Below are 20835 nucleotides of genomic sequence, written 5' to 3'. Positions count from 1 at the left end.
TTCCCTACTTATTAACACTTTGTAAATTAACACATTTTAAACAACAATAAAATCATTTTGAGTTTGAAATAACAGAGAGAAAGATGAATGGATAAAGGAGGTAGAGCCATTACAATATAATAAAAGGAAGTTCATTTTGAAAAATTCTACTGTTTGGTAATGTACAATACAATATAGGCAAGGTATGCATTGTAAAGTATATGTCATACACTGACCTAGCATAGTCAGATTGCTAAAGAAATAGACAGTTGAAAAAGTCAGCATTTCCTTTAAGAAACTGAAAGATTGCTTGTGGATGTAAGTTTGCATTAAGTCTTAGTCTCAACCATTTGAGGTTTGACGTGACAGCTTCTGGATTTCCATTTAGCAATGAGTTTTGGAATTACTGTGAATACCAATGGAAGAGTACATGATGTGTGTAAGTGTGTTGCAAGGTAGGAATTGCTCAGGAGACATGGAAAATGATGTCAACATGAAAAGGTATAATGAGGAAAACATGATGGACCAACTGAGAGCAAAGGAGAGCTGATGGACAAACTAGGCCCCTCCCTTGGCATCTATGCAACGTTTTAAAATATATATATATATATATATATATATATATATATATATATATATATATATATATATATATATGGTTGGACATCCTGTGGAGGATTTATGGCAGGAAATAGACAAGGATGGACAGGAGTGGCTGCATTGCAGTGGCGCTGATGGAGGAAATATATACATTCATGAAGTCATAGAAACAATTGAGGATTTATGTATGAATGGTTCTTCTAAATTTATGTGCTATTTCAACACCATCCCTTCTTGAAAATTGGGCAGTTTATATATGTGCATGTATCTGTGTGTGAGTATATTATACAAGGTGTAGTTTCCTTTGAATTCCTCAAGTACCACCCTCTCCCCCTTTCATAAAGCCTATCCTAATTTGCCCTCCTAGTGATGTCTCTCAAGAAATCATCTTGTATTTATTTTATATTTATTATTCTTTTTATGCACATGTCATTTCCCTTCAGTAGAATGCAAGCTTCTTGAGGACAAAGACTATTTTCTTTGATTTCTTTACCTAAAGCCTAGTCCAGTATCTGGATCAAAGTAGGCATTTAATAAATGTTGGTTAAAACAGCATAGACCTGTGCTGGCCTTACCTTATGGGACAGACCAGTGAGTCAACGCCATTATGTACCAGAATTACTCACCCACACTATCTAATCAAAATTTAAGTAAAAGGGTTGTTGTTGTTGTTTATTATTTGGTATACAGAGAGCCGGGAGAAGAAGCCTAGACTTCAACTCCCAGGGAGGAATAGGTTGATGGCATGTTCCTTAATTAGTCAGTCATAAAGGTATGGCTGGGAGAAGAAGTTCTAACTTCAACTCCCAGAACAAAGGAGAAAATGACAATTTTGTAGAGGCAAGAAAGGTGTGGGGGGAGAGACCTAAGACTGAAAAGTTACAACAGCCTGGAAAATGATGATGTTAACTATTTGGATATATGAATAATAAAAATTTCACATTTCTAACTTTAGAATTATTGTCACTTCCTGGTCCTAATCACACAGAAAACACGACTGGCATGCTGTAAAATTCAAGGAGCCCAGCTTTCTGGGTGGCTGCTTTGTTATCTGTTTGACTAATCCACTATCTGGTTAATTAACTACTTTGTTTCTCCAAGAAAGAGTAATCTCTAACTGATCCTAGCAAGCTGATCCACAGTGTTTCTCCATGGTCATAGTATCCCCCTCAGGGCCAGAGCATCCCTAACTGGACTCAGGCCTATCAGGCTGCTACTACACTGAGCATACAAAATGGGAGGAAAAAAACCCCATCAATCCCTGCCCTCAAGGAACTCATTATCTAATGGAGGAAAAGACAATACACAAAAGGAAGCTGAAAAGGGGTGGAATTTTGGAAGGGGGATGACCATGGATAGTCCCCAACTAGGAGGAAGATGGAGAAGTCAGAAAATTCCTAAAGTAGTGCTTCCAGGTGAGAAATGAGGAGAGATTCTGAACTGAGCTCTCGCCTTAAATGGAGGGTTTTTGAGTTCATGGTTTCATCCTCCAATCAGAAGGACAGAGAGCAGTGATGAGGTTGATGAGATCTGGAAGGGTGAACAAGTTTTCCCAAACCAGTCAGCTGTGGAATAGATGTGTGGAGATATTATTCAAACAACCAACACTTATGAAGATGACTATCTTCTTGCCTCTATTGCCACAGTAATGCTTGATTAGGGAACATGTGGGCCCCCCCACCCAGGTATGAGGCCCTAAGTAAGTGCTTCGCCTAAGGAGTCCTGTGTTCAATTAGCAAGTTAATGAAGCTGGCAAAGTAATCAATTAAGTGAGAAATATATCAATCATAACCATTCTCCCAGTCAAAAATCAAGGACACCTTTCTTTCCTAAATAATTAAGCTTTAGGGTATGAAACCCATACAAACATATTTCAAATGAACAGATAATAAAATTATTTAAATGCAGGGTATGTTTGATTTCTGGCATTGCACAGCATGGATTCTGTGCAGGCAGATGTCGCCCTCAAAAACAGGCTGTCTTCTGTAGCTTGAAGTGGAAGAAACAAAAGAGCTTTAAAAACAATCTGCCTCCCTAGGCTTTTATCATCCTTTTCCAAGGAATGAGCCGAACCCATAAACTGCGACTATGTGTGGTTGGTGAGTATTTTTTGTAATCTTTTGTTTTTTTGGAATAGAGTCTTTAGGCAAATGCTGATGTTCACATTGAGGTTATTGTCATTTAGCCAAACGTGAACAGACAGTATTCTTCACCTCTTTTATACCACAGACCCCGGTGGCAGTCTAATGATACCTAGGAACCCCTGAAAAGTAGTGCCCAGAATTGAACAGAATCCTGCAAATAGTGTCTGAACAGGTCAGAGTACTTCCCTAGTACTGGACATTTTAATTCTCTTCATGCCTCCTGTTGTATTAGTTAACCCAAATTGACCTTATAATCCACTACAATCCTCAGATGAATTGCTTTCTAGTCAATCTTCTGTCAAGTTGGTTTCTTGAACTTAATTTTTCCCTATTAAATTTCATCGCATTTAACTTAACCCTTTGTTTTAACCTGTCAAAATTTTTTCGAACGCTGATCTATTATCCTATATATTCACTATCTCTTTCCACTTTGGGTCATATGGGTCTTTGATAAGAATTCAGCTATAAGGGGGCAGCTACGTATCAAAGTGGGTAAAGCACTGGCCCTGGATTCAGGAGGACCTGAGTTCAAATCTGGCGTCATACACTAGACCCTTACTAGCTGTGTGACCCTGGGCAAGTCACTTAACCCTCATTGCCCTGCAAAAAAAAAAAAAATCCATCTATATGCCCTTATCCAAGTCATTGATAAAAATGCTGAAGAACACAGAGCCCAATATGGATCTCTAGGACTTGAAACTTTATGCTAATCTGATAGCAAACCATTAATGGCTATTCTTTTGGTGCAGCTATTCAACCCATCTATTTGTCTTGTCTTCTTGCCTGAATCTCATCTTTTCCCCCCATAACACTAGCATAAGAAACACCATCAAATGCTTTATAACACTATTGTTTTAAGAACAACTTTGAGTGAATAGGTAATTTTATTATTATAAATACCCAAATAAACTACAAAAGACATGAAGGAAGACACTATCTGCATCCAGAGAAAGAACTGATTAATAGAAGTTTGTATAGAATGGCTTCTCACACACATATGTATACGCACATATTTGTGACTAATGCTGGCTTTTTCTAGGGTGGGGGTGGAGAGGAAAGAAGAAAAACAAGGGAAAAGAAAGTTCCTTGATATCTTTGCTATATGTTTAAAAGGAATATTAAATTGTACATAATAGATTTGAAGTTTCATGTACAATCATCTTTTTTCTATTTACTATGTTATAGAAATGCTTGGGTTTTTAAAGAATAAACTAAAGAAATTAAAAATATAGATAAATTATATTCCTAGCATTTTTTTCCAGTTTAGTAACCCTGTTCATAAAAGAATCAAGTGGCCCAGGCATGAATTTTTCTCAATGAAATAATCTCTTTATGAACTTCAATTAATTTTCTCAAGGAAATTGCCTTCATATGAGAAAAATAGAACCAAAATGGTTCACTCAAAAATTTGTGAGTGTATGGCAAGAGAACACCTACTTTAGTGACTGGGATCTTGGGAGACTGCTTAGAAGAAATGTAGCTTCCCCCATTGTGGAAGCATAGCTATTGGAAGGGTAATGCCCTGAGGCTAAGTAATAATTATGACTGCTTAATGCTGCAGAATTAAGTTCATTTGGACTTGATGACTTGAGTTCTTTGCCAGCCACTAGGTAAATTTATTTATCAGCATTTACCCTATGCCACGACATTTACATAAGGCTCTTTTTGTTTGTTTCTTTGTTTTTGTTTTTGTTTTTTGGTCCTCACCTATGATTTTTATTAGATGAGGCTTCAATGAAGAACTACTTTGCAACTTTTGACTTAAAGAATTACTTTGGACACAAGAGGTTATGCATATAAAACTTGAACCTGGGTCCTATTGCCTCCAAGTCCTACTCTTTATCACCAAGCAGTCCTGCTATTTTCATTCCTTTGATCCACTTTTCAATATTCTGTCACATTTCATACTAAAATCCTGCTCTGTTGGTCCCTTGTGGTGTGGTAGCTACCATGGAATCTCAAATTAACAGCTTAATCAGAGGGTCATCAATTCCCAAATTAACCTTGAGGAAGAATTCTGTCCACCACATATTCACCATTTGTTCCTCTGGCTTTTGCTTTAACGCATCCAGTGAGGAGGGACCCACCTATTTCCAGAGGAAGCCCTTTTCACTTGTGGTCCACTCTGCTCTAATTGTGAGGAGGTGTTTTTCCTACCCTTAAGCACAATTCTTTTTGGGGGGTGGGGTGGGAATGAGGATGAGGGTAAGTGACTTGCCCAGGGTCACACAGCTATTAAGTGTCAAGTGTCTCAGGCAGGACTATGAACTCAGGTTCCTCCTGAATTCAGGGCTGGTTACTTTATCCATTGTGCCACCTAGCTGCCTCCAAGCACAATTCTTTCTGTTAAGTTGTACCCATATCCCCTGATTTTTCTCTCTGGTGCCCAAGAAAATAGGTCTGCTCCTTTTTTTTAGTATGGCAGCCTTTCAAGGACTTGAAGACAACTGCCTTCCAGGACCTGCCACTTTCTAATTCTGTGACCTTAAACAAGACATTTCACCCATCTATGCTACAATCTACAACTATTAAATAAGGCAAAGTAGTATAGCAGAAAAGAACATTGGAGTTGGCATGAGACCTTTGGTTTAGATCCTAGTTCAGCACAGACTAGCTGTGTCACTAGTCATCCTTACCCTATTCCTCGCCCCCCCCAAATGTTTTTGTCTCAGGCAAAAATTCCTAGGTATATAATTACCTACAATTATTGTCTAGGATACCTTAACAAACTTGCATACGTAATCTAATGCAGCTGTCAGTGATCTTTGAAGAATCATGACCAAATAGAATAAGTGAACACAGGACTAGGTGGAATGAGATTTGTCCCAGATTTCAAAATAAATTAATCTCTGGAAATGCAATTATAAAATGGTAGAATCATTGAAAAGTTACTTGTGAAGCTTATTCTATAAAGGGAATCAGTTTTGCTCATTGCTTTCTACTAAAAATAGAGATATGTTCTTACATTATACTTAGGAGTGATGATTAATAGATTGATGTTAACCTTGAAGAAGGTCTCTAGTGGAATTCCCTGGGGCTCTTTGTTGTTGTTGGTTTTTTTGTTTTGTTTTGTTTTTTACTGTGTTCCACCTGACATTCTTATCAACTACTTAGTTTAAGGCATAGATGGAATCCTAATCAAATCTGCATGTTGTATAGTTGGGAAGGATAGTAGGCCTGAATGACAGAATCCAAGATTTTAAAAGGTCTGTGACAGATTTCTATTCATGGCATGAATTTCAAGATAGGAAATTAGGTCTATGATTTCAATGTTATTGGGACCTCCCAGGTGAAGACATTTTATCTATCAATGTCAGGCAGCACCTTCTCTTCAATTTATGATCTTAGAGAGTTACCTAGGACATTCAGAGGTTAAGTGACTTGCCTAGAAATATAGTCAGTACACATCAGAGGCAGGACATGAACCCAGATCCTATTTACTTTGAGGACCAGGCCTCTCTGCTGCCAACACTAAAGCACATGTCTAAAGAGATAAATGTAAATAGAGAATAACAGATAAATATGAAATCCTTGGCATTGTTTCTAAAAATTAGAATGGACATCTACAAGGTGGGTGAATTTGGCTTGAGATTATTTGGACCTATTAGATTTTAGTGATGGTAAACTCAACATGAGTAAACAGTATGATGTAGCAGTCCGAAGGTCTTCATACATTTCAAATATATTAAGGAAGTATCATCCTCAGATGTAGGAAAATGACAGTCATAAGCATTGTACTTTGTTCAGGTCTTAGTTCCACTATGGATTCAATGAAAAAAAAATGTCTACTATGAACAAAGCACTGTCCTAGGTATTGAGAATAGAATGACAAACAAAAAATAATCCTCAATTCTTAAGAGCTGCAATTCAGTGAGGTACTTAAAAATACAAGAAATGTTTAAATCAAGATGCTTGGAGGTGGGAGAAACACATACTAGGTAGGGAAATCAGAAAAGGATCTTGGAGGGAAAGGAAGAACTTGAGTTGGATCTCAAAGGAGTATATGGATTCTGAGAGGCTGAGCGGGAGGAAGAGGGAGCACGATGTAGCAATAGGAAAAATAGAGGATAGAATAGCAAAACCAGTGGCTGGTCACTTGACATGGAAAATATACTAACAAGTATAATCATCCACTGTCATCATAATTGATCATTTCATTATGTACATGGAATATATATATAAACTTATACATATTACACCCTAACAGTAAAAACCTGTGAGTGTAGTGAGTGTATACATATCGAAGGTGAGAGAGAGAGAGAAAGTAGTTAGTAGCATCGTGGATAGGTGCTGAGATTGACGTACGTCAGAAGACTCATCTTCCTGAGATTTAAATCATGGCCTCAGACACTATCTTGTGCCTCTGGGGAAGTCACTCTTAACCCTGTATGCACTCAGTTTCTCAATAGTAAAAATACACTGGGGAAGGAAATGACTAATCACACCAGTATAATTGACAATAAAACAACAAATGGGGTCCCATTATGACCCAAACATAACTGAAAAAAAGACCAAACAACAATAAAACAACAAAATGGATATGTGTGTATAATTTATAATGTTATATAGACATACATAGATGACATATTTTATGTGCATATAGTGTCATGGAATAATTGGTGGTTTGAGGGCTTAAAACTATCCTCTTTAAAGAATCACACCTCTCTTGCACACAAATCCAATTAGGAATAAAATAATCTTTTATTTAGGCACTAGAGAAAGGAGACCAAGAGAGAAGCCAAGGACATTCTGGAGAGATGGTTCAGATATATTCTCTGAAGTACAGGAGAAAGGCAAAAGCTTTTATAGAGGGTAGATGGGCTAGACCATCGGGTGGGGTCCCAACCGACAATGGAAAGTTCCCTTTTGGGGTGGAGTGGTATCCTGACTACTGGAGTTATCACTGTGCTGGAGTTATCTCTTCTCAGGCAGCAAGCCACCACCTAATGGGCTTATCCCCTTACTTCTCAAGGTCCTTTAGTTTTAACTTCTCAAGGAGAGTTACTCCAGACCTAATTTCCTTTAGTTGAGCTGGCCAGTTAAACTTTAATAATCCCCAATTCCTTGATATGTCCCAACCCATAACACGTAGTATACATAATTATATATACTTTATATGAGTGTATATATAGACATGAGTGTATCTATAATCTGTCTATCATCTATCTATCATCCATTTATTTATCTATCATCCATCTCTATTTATCTTTCACATATCTATCATCTATCTCTATTTATCTATCATATATCTATCATCTACCCATCTATCACCCATCTATCTATCTATCTATCTATCTATCTATCTATCTATCTATCTATCTATCTATCTATCCACATATGTATGTGCACATGTGCTTATCACCTGTTTTGTACCAGGCACTATGCTAAATAAGCACTTTACAAGTATTATCTCAATTAATCCTCACAATAATCCTGGAAGGTGAGTACTATTATATCCCCACTTTACAGATGAGAAAGCTGAGGAAGGGGTTAAATAACTTGCTTTGGGTTATACAACTAGTAAGTGCCTTAGGCTAGATTTGAAGTGAAATCTTCCTAATCAAATAAGGTTTGAAAATTGTTTGAGACCCATAAGTGGGTGGTCTTAAATCCTCAGGTTTAGAGTTCGTAGGTGGGAGCCCATCTCCAATATTTAATAGAAATCCACAGACAAGTAGGATTCTGTGTGTAAGAATAAGGTTCTTAGATAACTCGGAGGGGATTCCGTCCTTTTTAAAGTGCATTTTTGTACAACAGAAAGAAAACACTTGAGGATAATTTCTTTAGGTTTCAGTAATTTTGACATCTTCTGGAAATCGAATACATTATACAATACATTTAATTTAGAGCTATTTTGCAGTGGCCAAGTAGGGAAAATGAAGTTGAATAATATCACATGTTGATTTAATAGATTAATGTAGCATTGTTACATCATGTATAAAATGTGGATATCTTATATTAGAAAACATGTCATGCCTTTTACCACTTAATGTCTTTTTTTTTCTCCTCACAACCTTTGTTTCACGTTTTTGCCTCCTTGGATCCAAAGCAGATAAGAGGATATACCTGGTAAGACTACTGACAGGAGTCCTGCCGATAGTGGGCTTATTTACTTAACAACTTTCTCTTCTAAATGGCAGAGTTAAGTCAGCTTCTTGGCATCCTCTTAATTAAAGGCATCCAGGGCTGAAATGTAGTTTGCTGCTGCTGATTGGATCCTTGTACTTAAAGTTAAGTATGCCTTTCAAATTGGCATTAAAGTTAGATTTACATTACTGAGAAATAGTTTGGGGCTCAGAAAATACACACTGTAGTTCTTATTTTTTTGTTTTTGTTTTTTGTTTGTTTGTGTGTGTGTGTGTGTGTTTATCATTGGCTTTCAATGCTTTGGGTGGTCTCCAATGCCCCCAAAACTAAACAGCTACACTGTCCAAACTTAGTCCTATGAATTAATTCAGTCTTGCCTTTTACAGTGGTGGCAGAGCACAGCTTTTAGGTAGACAAGGCTTCTATTAACTCACTACTCCTCCCACTTTGCTCCTTTTTTTTATGGTAAAAAAGGGAGGGCTATTTGTGGTAACAGCTGATAAATGTCAAAAATAACGAAAACTGGGAATAAGTGTGTGGAATGTACAGTGCCTCAGGAATTGGTCATATAAGTTATTTTTAAAAGAAAAGGTCTTCCAATTTTCACAGGGAATACCCCAATCAGCAAAATTCAACAATCTATCTATTCATGGTCTTTGAACTAATTGTACTAATAGGCTTGTGCTTTCTGAAAGGCTGAAGGAAAGGGGGAAGTTTATACTTCTCAGTTTAATTCCTATCAACTTTGGCAAAAATTTACTTCAAACTGTGATGATAAAACCATTGATTAAAGCAGCTAAGGGATTGTGCTAATTGATTTCAAATGATGCCTATCCAGAGTTTGAAAGTTTTCTGGGGGCAGCTAGGTGGCGCAGTGGATAGAGCACCAGCCCTGGAGTCAGGAGTACCTGAGTTCAAATCTGGCCTCACACACTTAATACTTATTAGCTGTGTGACCCTGGGCAAGTCACTTAACCCCAATTGCCTCACTAAAAAAAAAAAAAAAAGTTTTCTGGTTTTGTTTTGTTTTAATTTTGCTAAGAGGATCAAAATGCACATGGATGGATTGCACAGGTCTTATAAATAAAAAAACATCTCTGGGGCAGCTAGGTGGCACAGTGGATAGAGCACCGGCCCTAGAATCAGGAGGACCTGAGTTCAAATCTGGCCTCAGACACTTAACACTTACTAGCTGTGTGACCTTAGGCAAGTCACTTAACCCCAATTGCCTCACAAAATCAAAATAAAACAAAATAAAAACAAACATCTCAGCTGACAGGGGCTAAGCTCAAAAAGTCAATTAGTCAACTCATCTCTATGATTTGAAGAATCTGTGCTGGTCTTATGCATGTATTATTGTCAACCCTCCTCTTCCTCCTCCCCCCCCCCCTCCCGCCCTTTTTCCAATTAGAAAAAAACAGTCATTCTGAGTTGAGTTTTGGGTGGTGCAGGGATAAATCCCTATCTTTGAAGGAGTTAGGGGCCTGTAGGTCTTGCTGGTGTCAGCAGAGGGCAGTAGTGGCATGTCAGGGCTGAGACATGATGAATAGTCTGAATCTCTAATGCCCAGAATATTACAATGGAAGCAAGTTCACAAGCTTCTCCTATATGAAGTATAGAAAATGAGGATGTGTCTGCACTGGTAAAAGTAGCAGGGTAGATAAAGGAAAACATCATGAATTATAGCCGTGAGCCTTCCAATTCAAGGTAGGCTGAGACGTTTGGTTTCTAGCAGATCAAATAACAGTTTCCCATGCTGTGCTTATGAACAAGATGGAGGAATATGAGGTAAATGAGAATATTAAGATAATGATTCTGCTGTGCTCAGCCTTGATCAGATCAGACCACATCCGGAATGTTGCATCAAATTCTGAGAATCACCTTTTAGGTAGCATATAAATAACCTGGAACATATTCAGAAAAAAAATTACCAGAATTATAAGGGGACTAGAAAATTTAATATACTTCATGCAAGGGCTAGTTAAAGTAATTGAGGATGCTTAGCTTAGAGCAGAAAAGATGTAAAGGGAATGATTATATTCTTTAATTATGTGAAGTATTGTCCTATGGGTGAGGGATTTTACTTGCTTCAACATGGCCCAGGCCCTCACCACCTCTCACCTCAACTATTATAATAGCCTAATGGTTGGTATCCCTGCCTTCAGTCTTTCCCCACTAAGTCCATCATTCCCTCTTCTATGAAAATGATCTTAAAGTACCAGTCTAACCATATAATTCCATACTAAATAAATTCCAATGACTCTGCATTACCTCCAGGGATAAATGTAAAATTGTCTGTTTGACTTTTAAAGCCCCTCATAAGCTTGTCCCTTCCAATATTTGAAGTTTTTTTTTTATACCTTATTGCCCTCCGTGAACAGTATAATCCAGTGACACTGACCTACTTGCTACTCATTGCATAAGATACTCCATCTTTAGTTTCCATGCATTTTCATCAACTCTCCCTTATGCTTGGAATCCTCTCCTTCCTCATGTCCACCTCCTGATTCCTTGGCTTCCTTTAAGTATCTTTTAAAATCTTACCATCTTCAAAAAACTTTCCCCAATCTGCATTTAATGTTAACACACTACCCACTGTGATTATTTCTGATTTAATTTGTATATATCTTGGTCTGTACATAATCATTTATGCATTGTCTTCTGCTCTAGATTATAAGCTCCTCTTGAGGGCAGAGGTTGTTTTTGCCTTTAATTTGTGTCCCTAACACTTAGCATAGTGCCTAGTATATAATGGGTCTTTTATTAATGCTTCTTGACTTGACTAGATCTACTTGGCCCTGAGGTTGGAAGGAAGATCAGTGCATAGAAATTAACGAGGGGTACGTGTAGGAACATTTCCTAATGGTGTCTATCTAAAAGTGAAAGATTTACTTCAGAGCACACAAAAACCAAAACTGATCTCAGTCTCGTGAAGACCACTTTCCAATTCTGCAGTGACTGGTAGAATAACAAGAGTGAAAACAGAAAGGGAAATGCTTTCACATAGGTATCTGCCCCCCAAATTTAACTTCTTAGAGACAGCCAAGCAAACTAAATGACTACTTGTTGGGTTATTTTATAGCAGATATCTTTTTCAGGTATGGGTTGGACTAGAAGACCACCTAAAACTCTTCCAATTCTCGAATTCTATAAGTCTATTAACATGATATTAGATATTGGTGACTTTACTGCCAAATTGGTTACACAAGAATCTGGGAAACACAATTAACAACATGGTCAGAATGAATAAAGGAGGGACTAAAGGCTTAGTGACTATTCATAAGATTCCTACCCTGTATATTGTGATATTTCTTCAAGAAGAGAGGGGAAGGGTGCAGGAAAGAGCAATTACTAAATGAAAATATAAAATGAAATCGACTATATGTTAATATACAGGAAACAAACTAGTTGCAAACACATTTGTATCAGAATCACAATTTTGTTTATAGTCTGATTGACCAGTTTAAGATGATCTAAAGTAAATACAAAGTTAGAAGTAAGGGAAAAAGAGAATTAGAAGATACCATATGGGTTCATAGCAATTCTGACCTGACTTTTTAAAATGAGTAGGTTTCATATAAGGATGGGTACAGGAACTAGAACTATGCAAGTTAGCATCTTCTCTGAATAAAATAATACCATAGTATTATATGATTGCCTGGAAGGGAGTGTATCAAAAACTCATTTGGCACCAGCACAAAACTTGGAGTTCAGCCAGAATCAGGTTAAAATGAAATTGGAGGAGGCAGTCCTAAGGTGGCAGCAGTGGAATAGAGCATTGCCCAGGATTCCTGAAGACCTGAGTTCAAATGCCAGCCTCCAGACACATGACACTTACCTAGCTGTGTGACCCTGGCAAAGTCACTTAACCCTCATTGCCCTGCCCAAAAAAATGTAATTGGTAAACATTTTTTAACAAGTAATTAAATTACAATCGAATATAGATACTGTTAATAAGTGTATTTTTAATAAGTCAATATGTGGCCTTCATGGATCCTTCGCATGTTCAGTGCTCCCCTCTTTTTATTTGAGGCTTGAAAACCACATAGCCCTAGAACACTAGTAAGGATAAAAACAACTTATCAGAATTCCATAACTAATCTTTGTCAGTGGCAAGACTGAAACTAGGTCTTCCTGACTTTAAAAGTTGTTTCTCTCTCTCTACTACACCATGCTGCCTATATGTAAATTTAAAAAAAAATACAAAAATCAAGACATTAAAAATAAAAAATAAATAAAATTAAATAAAAAATCAAGGCATTAACTCTAATAGCACAATTTCATAAAATCCGGTAGCACATTGTCAAAAAAATTCCGGGGGCAGCTAGGTGGTGCAGTGGATAGAGCACCGGCCCTGGAGTCAGAAATACCTGAGTTCAATCCAGCCTCGACTCTTAACACACACTTACTAGCTGTGTGACCTGGGCAAGTCACTTAACCCCCAAATGCCTCACTAAAACAAAAAAAAAACCAAAAAAAAAAATTCCCTACAAGGAGAATGAGAGAGAGCAGAAACTACTTTGGTCCGCTGCTATTGGATATTCTCATACAAGGGACATGGAAACCAAGAACAACGCTGGCTTAGGATACAGGTTCATTCACAAATGTTACAGAAGAATTAAAAAGACAAAAGGAATAGCATTTCTTTACAGAATGACAAAGAGATATGAGGAGAAAACAAACCTAGAGAGATCTAGCTATGAGATTCATGAAGAACATTTGTAGTTAAAGCTGGAAAGACGACAAAAAGCAGTCATGGAATTCAACAGTTCTGCTGGCATAATTTATCAAACCAGCATGAAATAAATTAGATATGTTGGCATGGCTTATAGTACTGTGGCTCTCACTGCTGGTGATAGTAAATCAAACATTTGGACTTTACCACCTACGTGTTCAATATCCTTTATCAGAAAGTATCTAGGAACTTAAGAAGTTATTGAGAAGATACCAAATATAAGAAGAAAAAAGTATGAAATGTAATGTAATTTTAAAGATATTTTGAAATTTATTTTTAGTGAGTCTCAAAAAGGGATGAGAGTAAGACTAGTAATGTGTTTACAAAAAAATAAAAACTCGTAAGATATCAGCAACTTAGTAACATAAAATTCCTCATCACTATAAATGATTATGAGGATGATACTTTCATGCATCAAGGATATCTGATAAATGTGAGAAGATAATACAGTTTTCATAGATTTTTCTTTAGTAGACTTCATTTTTACATATCACGGAACTGATTGATGTATACAGCACGTAAGTTCCCACTGCATCTATTAATTACTTTTTTAAAAAGTACATGCTGAGAACAAAATATAACCTTGTAGGCTCACTTCAGAGAAGGTGTCTCCTCCAGAAGCATAAAATTAACAAAATTCCTATGACAGATGCAACCTCAAAGATATTTTAATTTAACAAGCTACTAAGCAGTGACATCAAACAAGGTGTAAGAAGAATATGTTCACCCTTGTTACTCACCAGTGTCCTGTGCAAATTCCAGACAAAAGGAACACTGGTGGAAGGCTAGGGGTGGGAAGAGAGGAAATATAACTACAACTTTTGATAGTCACAGTTGATTTTATACAATTCATGATGAACCCTTAAGCACAACAAGTTTTCATGAGTTGATTATAATGGAAAGAAAGATCAGTTTAATTATTCTTATTTCAATGACAGACATATAAAAATGTATTACACAGATTGGTCATGAAGCTGGACAGTCAACCTGTCAAGTTATACTATTTTTATATCAAGCATTGGCAAGACAAATGAACAATAAGTGACATACAGAAATGAATAAAGAGGAAAGAAAATACACATCATTAAAGTGACTACTCTGGGCAGATAGTGGGCTAAGGATTATAGAAATATTGTCTCATTTGACTATTTGTATTTTAAATTTTTATTTTGTCAGTTCAGTTTTGAGACTGAGCTTGACTGTTTTATAATCTGAAGACTTAGGATCATAGAAATATAAAATACTATGTTAGAAGGGTTAATAAGTCAAACTTCCTTCTTTTATAAAAGAGGAAGTTGAGATCCAAGGTCATGCAAATATTGGTGGTGCTACGCTGAAAATCCAGGTCTCCTGACAACTGGTCTAGTATTATTTTTGATACAACATCCCTATTAATACTACATAAACTCAATATTATAGAGACATGTTAATAATCAGAGTACTCAAGAAAATTATATTCTTTAATGTGTTGGCAAATGATTGACAAATAAATCATCATGCTAAGATGTGATATAACAGCTCCTCTAGGCAGTAAAATATTAAGTCAATGTGGAAAATTACAGGAAGACTTCAATGAAACTGAGTATGTTGAAAAGGTGCCCATAGATATTTACAGAATCATAGTCTTACAGCTATCCACTATTAGTCATAAAAGGCAAACCAAGAATATTCGAAGGTTGCTTTTAAAAGCTTACTTATTTTTAACATTAAAAAAATTTTGAATTCTCAAATTTTCCTTTCTTTTTCCTGCCCTTCCTCTTTGAGAAGGTAAACAATATGATATTCATTATACAGATGAAGTTATGCAAAATTAATTTCTATATTAGAAACCTGGCAAAAATAAAGAAACATAAAGGAAAGTAAAAAAGTATATTTAAGATACACTCAGATAAAAAAAAAAAGATTCACTCAGATGTCATCAGGTCTCTCTCTGCAGGGGATAGCATTTTTTCATCATGGGATCTTGGAGATAAACTAAAAGCCTTCCTAGTAAGATCAGGAGTGAAAAAGGATGTCCATTATCACCACTATTTTCAATATTGTATTAGAAATTCAGCTGTAGCAATAAAAAATAAAGAAAAAAGCAAAAAAGAAACTGAAGGAATAAAAATAGGCAATAAGGAATCAAAACTATCAATCTTTCTCATATGATGGTATACTTAAAGAAACCTAGATAATCAACAAGAAACTAGTTGAAACAACTAATGACTTTAGCTTTTCTATATATTTTAGTATTTATATACTACCAAGAAAACCCAAAGGAACAGAGATAAGGAGAAATTCATTTAAAATCACTGCAGATAATACAAAATACATGGAAGAATACCTGCCAAAGAAATGGAGAGACTATATGAACACAATTAAAAATCAGTTTTCACACAAATAAAGACATCTAAATAATTGGAGAAATATTACTTGCTCATGGGTAGGCTGATCCAATATAATAAATGAAAAATCTACCTAAATTAATTTCCTTATTCAGTGTCATGCCAATCAAATACCAAAGAAATGTTTTATAGAGTTTAAATTAATAACAACAGTCATCTGGAGGAACAATGCTCAAAAATATCAAGGGAATTAAGGGTGGTGTATATAGGAAGGCAACCTATTAGGACCAGATTTCATAATTCTAGTACAAAGTGGTAATCATGAAAACAATCTAGTATTGTCTAAGGAATATAGTAGTGGTTCAATGTAATAGATTAAGTACAGAATACATAGTATTAAGTGATGATAGTAATGTAAATTTTTGACAAACCCAAGATCCAAACGTTTAGGGCAAGAAGTCACCATTTGATAAAAATACTAAGAAATCTGTAAAGCACGTGTGGACGAACTTAGAAATATACCAAATACCTTGTACCTACCAGTAGTAATAGGTATAAATACTCTAAACACTACTGATTAGAGAATGCAAATGAAAAACAATTCTGAGATAACACTCCCCACCTATCAGATAGGCTATTATGATAGAAAAGGAAAAATAGCAATTGTTATAGGGATGTTGAAAAATAAGGACACTAATGCACTTTGGGAGGAGTTGTGAACTGTTCCAAACACTCTGAAGAACAACTTTGGAACTATACCAAAAGTACTATAAAACTGTGTATCCCTCTCAACCTAGCAATACAACTTTCTAGAGCTATATCTCAAAAAGATGAAATAAAAGGCAAAAGAATCTATTTGTACCAATTCTATTTGTAGCAACTCGTTCTTGATTGCAAGGATTTGAAAATCAGCGGGATACTTATTAATTTTGAATGACTGAACATGCTGTGGTATATCATTGTAATGGAATACTATTGGGCTGTAAAAAACGATGACGGACATAGAAACTGAGAAGACTTATATGAATTAAGTGAAGTTAGTAGAACCAGGAGAACATTGTACACAGCAACAGCAATATTGTAAAATTGCTCAACTGTAAAAGTCTTAGTTACTCTGATTAGACAATGATACAAGACAATTCCAAAGGTCCCATGGTGAAAAATACTATCCACTTTCAGAGAGAGATAAGTATAGATTGAAGTGTATTGTTTTTACTTTATTTTTCTTGAGTTGTGTGTGTACATGTTTTCTTTTGCAACATGGCTAATACAGAAGGGAAAAAAAAACATATTTGAAGAAGTAGTCTCTTAGCTCCAGAAGGCAAGAATAAAAGTAGTGGGCAGGAAGTTGTGAATGAGGACAATTGAGCCTGGATATAAGGAAATTTGCCTAGTAATTAGAACTATACAAAGTGAAATGAGCTTCCTAAATGTCAATGGGTTTCCCTTCGATTGGAAGTCATCAAGTAGAAAATGAATTAATACTTTTTGGGTAATGATATTTGTTCAGGTCTAGGTTCAATGAGGTCTTTCAATTTTAAAAATCTGTGATTCTGTAATCTCCAACTCCTCAAAATTCTCATGACACTTTAAGTGGGGCTTCTCCTCTACATTATTCTTACCCCCCCCACCCTCCCGCCCCACAATACAATTATTTGGGATCCATTAACTTGTAAGCTTCTTGAAAGTAGGACCTCTCCCACGACCTCAGAGTCCAACAACTGGGCCTTTGATAGGAGGTACACAATCCATTATTTTTTTCTCAAATGAAATTAATGTGCAGCTATGGCTCAAAACAGCATCAAAATGCAACACATTACCTAGGAAAGCACAACAGAAACATTTATAGGATATCTGGTGCAGAGGCAAGAGTGTTGTATTTGGAGTGAGAACACTTAGGTTCAAATCTTAGCTCTGCTGCTTGGCTCTGCCCTACGACAACTAATTTTATTTATATAGGTCTCAGTTTCCTTCTATGTAAAATAATAAGGTTTGAATAAGATGATGTTGAGATCCTTTCTAGCTCTTAATCAATAATCCTATTAGCCTGTATTAAAAATAATAACACAGAGGGCAGCTAGGTGGCTGCCCCAATTGCCCCGCAAAAATAAATAAATAACTAATAGACACAGCCACTTATGCTCCTGTTCTACTTTTTTATCATGTGATATTTGTTGTGCTATCTCAGGAGAAATCTAATTACCATGGAGAAAGATGAGGGCTGTCCATAAAGTTTAAATAATCATAAAATGTTGGAATGTGATGAACTAATTGACCAATTTATGGAATATTAAAACTAGGGGACTCTTTAAAATTATTTATTTATTTGTTTGCTTGTTTGTTTATCTTTTGCAGGTGTGAGATTTAAAATTGAATATAAGAGCATTAAACTCCCCTTTAACCTTTCCCTTATATATCTCCCAGACCATTAAGAGAAAGAAGCCTCTGAGCTTTAGTTAGAGATGGATTACTTAACTTTTATTGTTTGGGAATTAATTAGCCAACAAACAAGGTGATGCTGATTAGAGAAATAGGAAAGTAGAAATACAAATAAATAGTCTTAGATCTAAGCTTAGTCTATATTCTTTATAAAACTCCCCAAATCCCAAGGCCATCTCTGAGGCTGAGAAACGAGTCAAGCACGTGCTGTTACCGAGGACCAGGCCGATCACCAGACCACGCAGTCAAACCTGAGTCAGCGTGTGTGCAGAGTGAGAGAGCTCACTTCCATTCTCTCCTTGTTTTTAAGCTCGCACCCCGGAAGTGGAGTGCTTGGTCATGCTCTCCCGAGCATGAACAGATGCATGGCTGTTCGTCACAGTCTCCTCCTCGAAAGGGCGGTCCTTCAAAAACTGGCGTCCTTCAGTTATTGTTTAGCCAACTCTTAAATGTTAGTTAAAAGCTTTCATTTTTTACCACACAGGGCAATGAGGGTTACTTGCCCAGGGTCACACAGCTAGTAAGTATCAAGTGTCTGAGGCTGGATTTAAACTCAGGTCCTCCTAAATCCAAGGCCAGTGCTTTATCCACTGTGAAGGGGCATTTTTTGAAGTTATAAAGAGTAAAATTTTGAACAAAGGAAATAATTTGTATTTTGTTTAAAAGTGATAAACTTTTTAACTAATATGCTACTCCTTCACATCAAGGTTAATGTTTCCAGCTATTTGATTTTATCTGAAAAGGATAGCAAGAATGACAGCATACTCAAAAATGCAAATATTCTATATATTCAAGATTGCACCAATACTCTATTCTAGTAAATCTGGGCATGTATATCCATTAAAATACTTATTAAATAATTATGAAGGTGTATCAATAAGAATTAAGAGGCCTGAATAGTTTTGGAAACTCTAAAGGATAAAGAAACATCAGCCTTGGAGTTAGCAAGAGCTGAATTCAAGTTCTGCCTTTAACTGATACCAGTAGTATGACTTCAATTCTAAGACAACTCTCTTATACCATATATTACAGACTGCTTTCCAATGGGCATCAGTGGTAGGAAGCTGTACAACAAAAGTTCCTTTTTTATACAAATTAAGCACAGATATAGATTCAACTCCACAATATCACCTTCCACCCATTACTACCAATACAAAAGATATATGAGATACTATCATTTATTTATTTATTTTTTTATATTTTGAACCAGATCTAGGATGTCATTGAGATGGGAACTTCTGGTGAAGAAACTCTCTCTGCCATGTGGGGTTGTAATTTGCTCAGAGTCAAACACTACTATTTATCAAATAAGAATTGTAACTAAGATCTTCCCAACTCCAAGGCCAGATTCAAATCATTATGTCATACTTCCTCTTTTGAGGTGATTTTATTAGTTGTTATTATTATTCTTGTCAGTACAGTGCTAGGCACACAGGTATTTCAAAACACTTATTTATTCCCAAAGGTCAAGGCATTCAGAGCAGGTACAATTTCTCACACGAAGTGTCTGAAATCTATTTGTGTGTGTGTATGTGTGTCCTTTATTTTGGTTGTGTTGGAGTTAGTTTGGTTTTGAGTATTTTCTCCAGCTGGAATTGATGATATGATGGAAGTGTATTGAACTTGAAACTAGATATACCATAATGAAGATACAAGATAGAGTAGTGGATCAATGGAATAGATTAAGTACAAAATACATAGTATTAAGAATATGCTAGAAAATATGCTAGAAGTATGCTATAAAAAAACCTGTTCCTCCTCTCTTGCTTTAGATTAGTTTCCCTTTTTCCCAATTTGATTCGTTGGGATCAAACTAAATCAGTTCTTTTGTAAATGCAAAATGTAAAATCTTTAGGTTTTCCTTTAATTGGAATGGCTCTAGATAACATAGCATGATACCTGTAGTTTTTAAGCCTATTCATTACTATTGAAAAAATACTTCAGAATTTAATTATATATTCTCTACCCTCCCCAAAGTTCACTAGTTACCTGAAAAAAGAAAGAAAGGATTTTAAAAAACATACGAGGAGATATGAAGCAGATATTTAAGACATCATTAACAGGATTTTTCTCCCCACAAAAATGTATAATTTGGTGCAATGAATAATTTGGTCTGGATAGAAATTAGGCCTTTTCAGAATTGTACTCCATTGTCACTACTAGCCACATTTCACAGTGAGGCATGAAAAATAGTTTATCAAGAGAGAAATGAAAAAGCCATTATGTTTGTCCTTTCTTTCTTTTGGGACTTTGTAAATTCAGGAAAAAGACCATCTTAGAATCAACAAAGAAATAACTACATGCAATATTAAGTCAAATGTAGAATTATAGTTGTTCTCAGATGTTCTACTCAGAGTAAAAATTAAATGATTCCCCACTTTTTGCTGGTTGCTACTTAACTAGTTTATACAAATAATTCTAGCATAGATAGTAATTTAGTGGCCTGAAATTAGATATCTAAAAAGGGAATCATTTCTTTTTCTTCTATTGTGAGACGGAGGACTCTAAAGAACCTAAAACAACA

Source organism: Dromiciops gliroides, chromosome 1, assembly GCF_019393635.1.
Source record: "Dromiciops gliroides isolate mDroGli1 chromosome 1, mDroGli1.pri, whole genome shotgun sequence".
Taxonomy (NCBI): domain Eukaryota; kingdom Metazoa; phylum Chordata; class Mammalia; order Microbiotheria; family Microbiotheriidae; genus Dromiciops; species Dromiciops gliroides.
Note: the sequence above shows the minus strand (reverse complement) of the source record.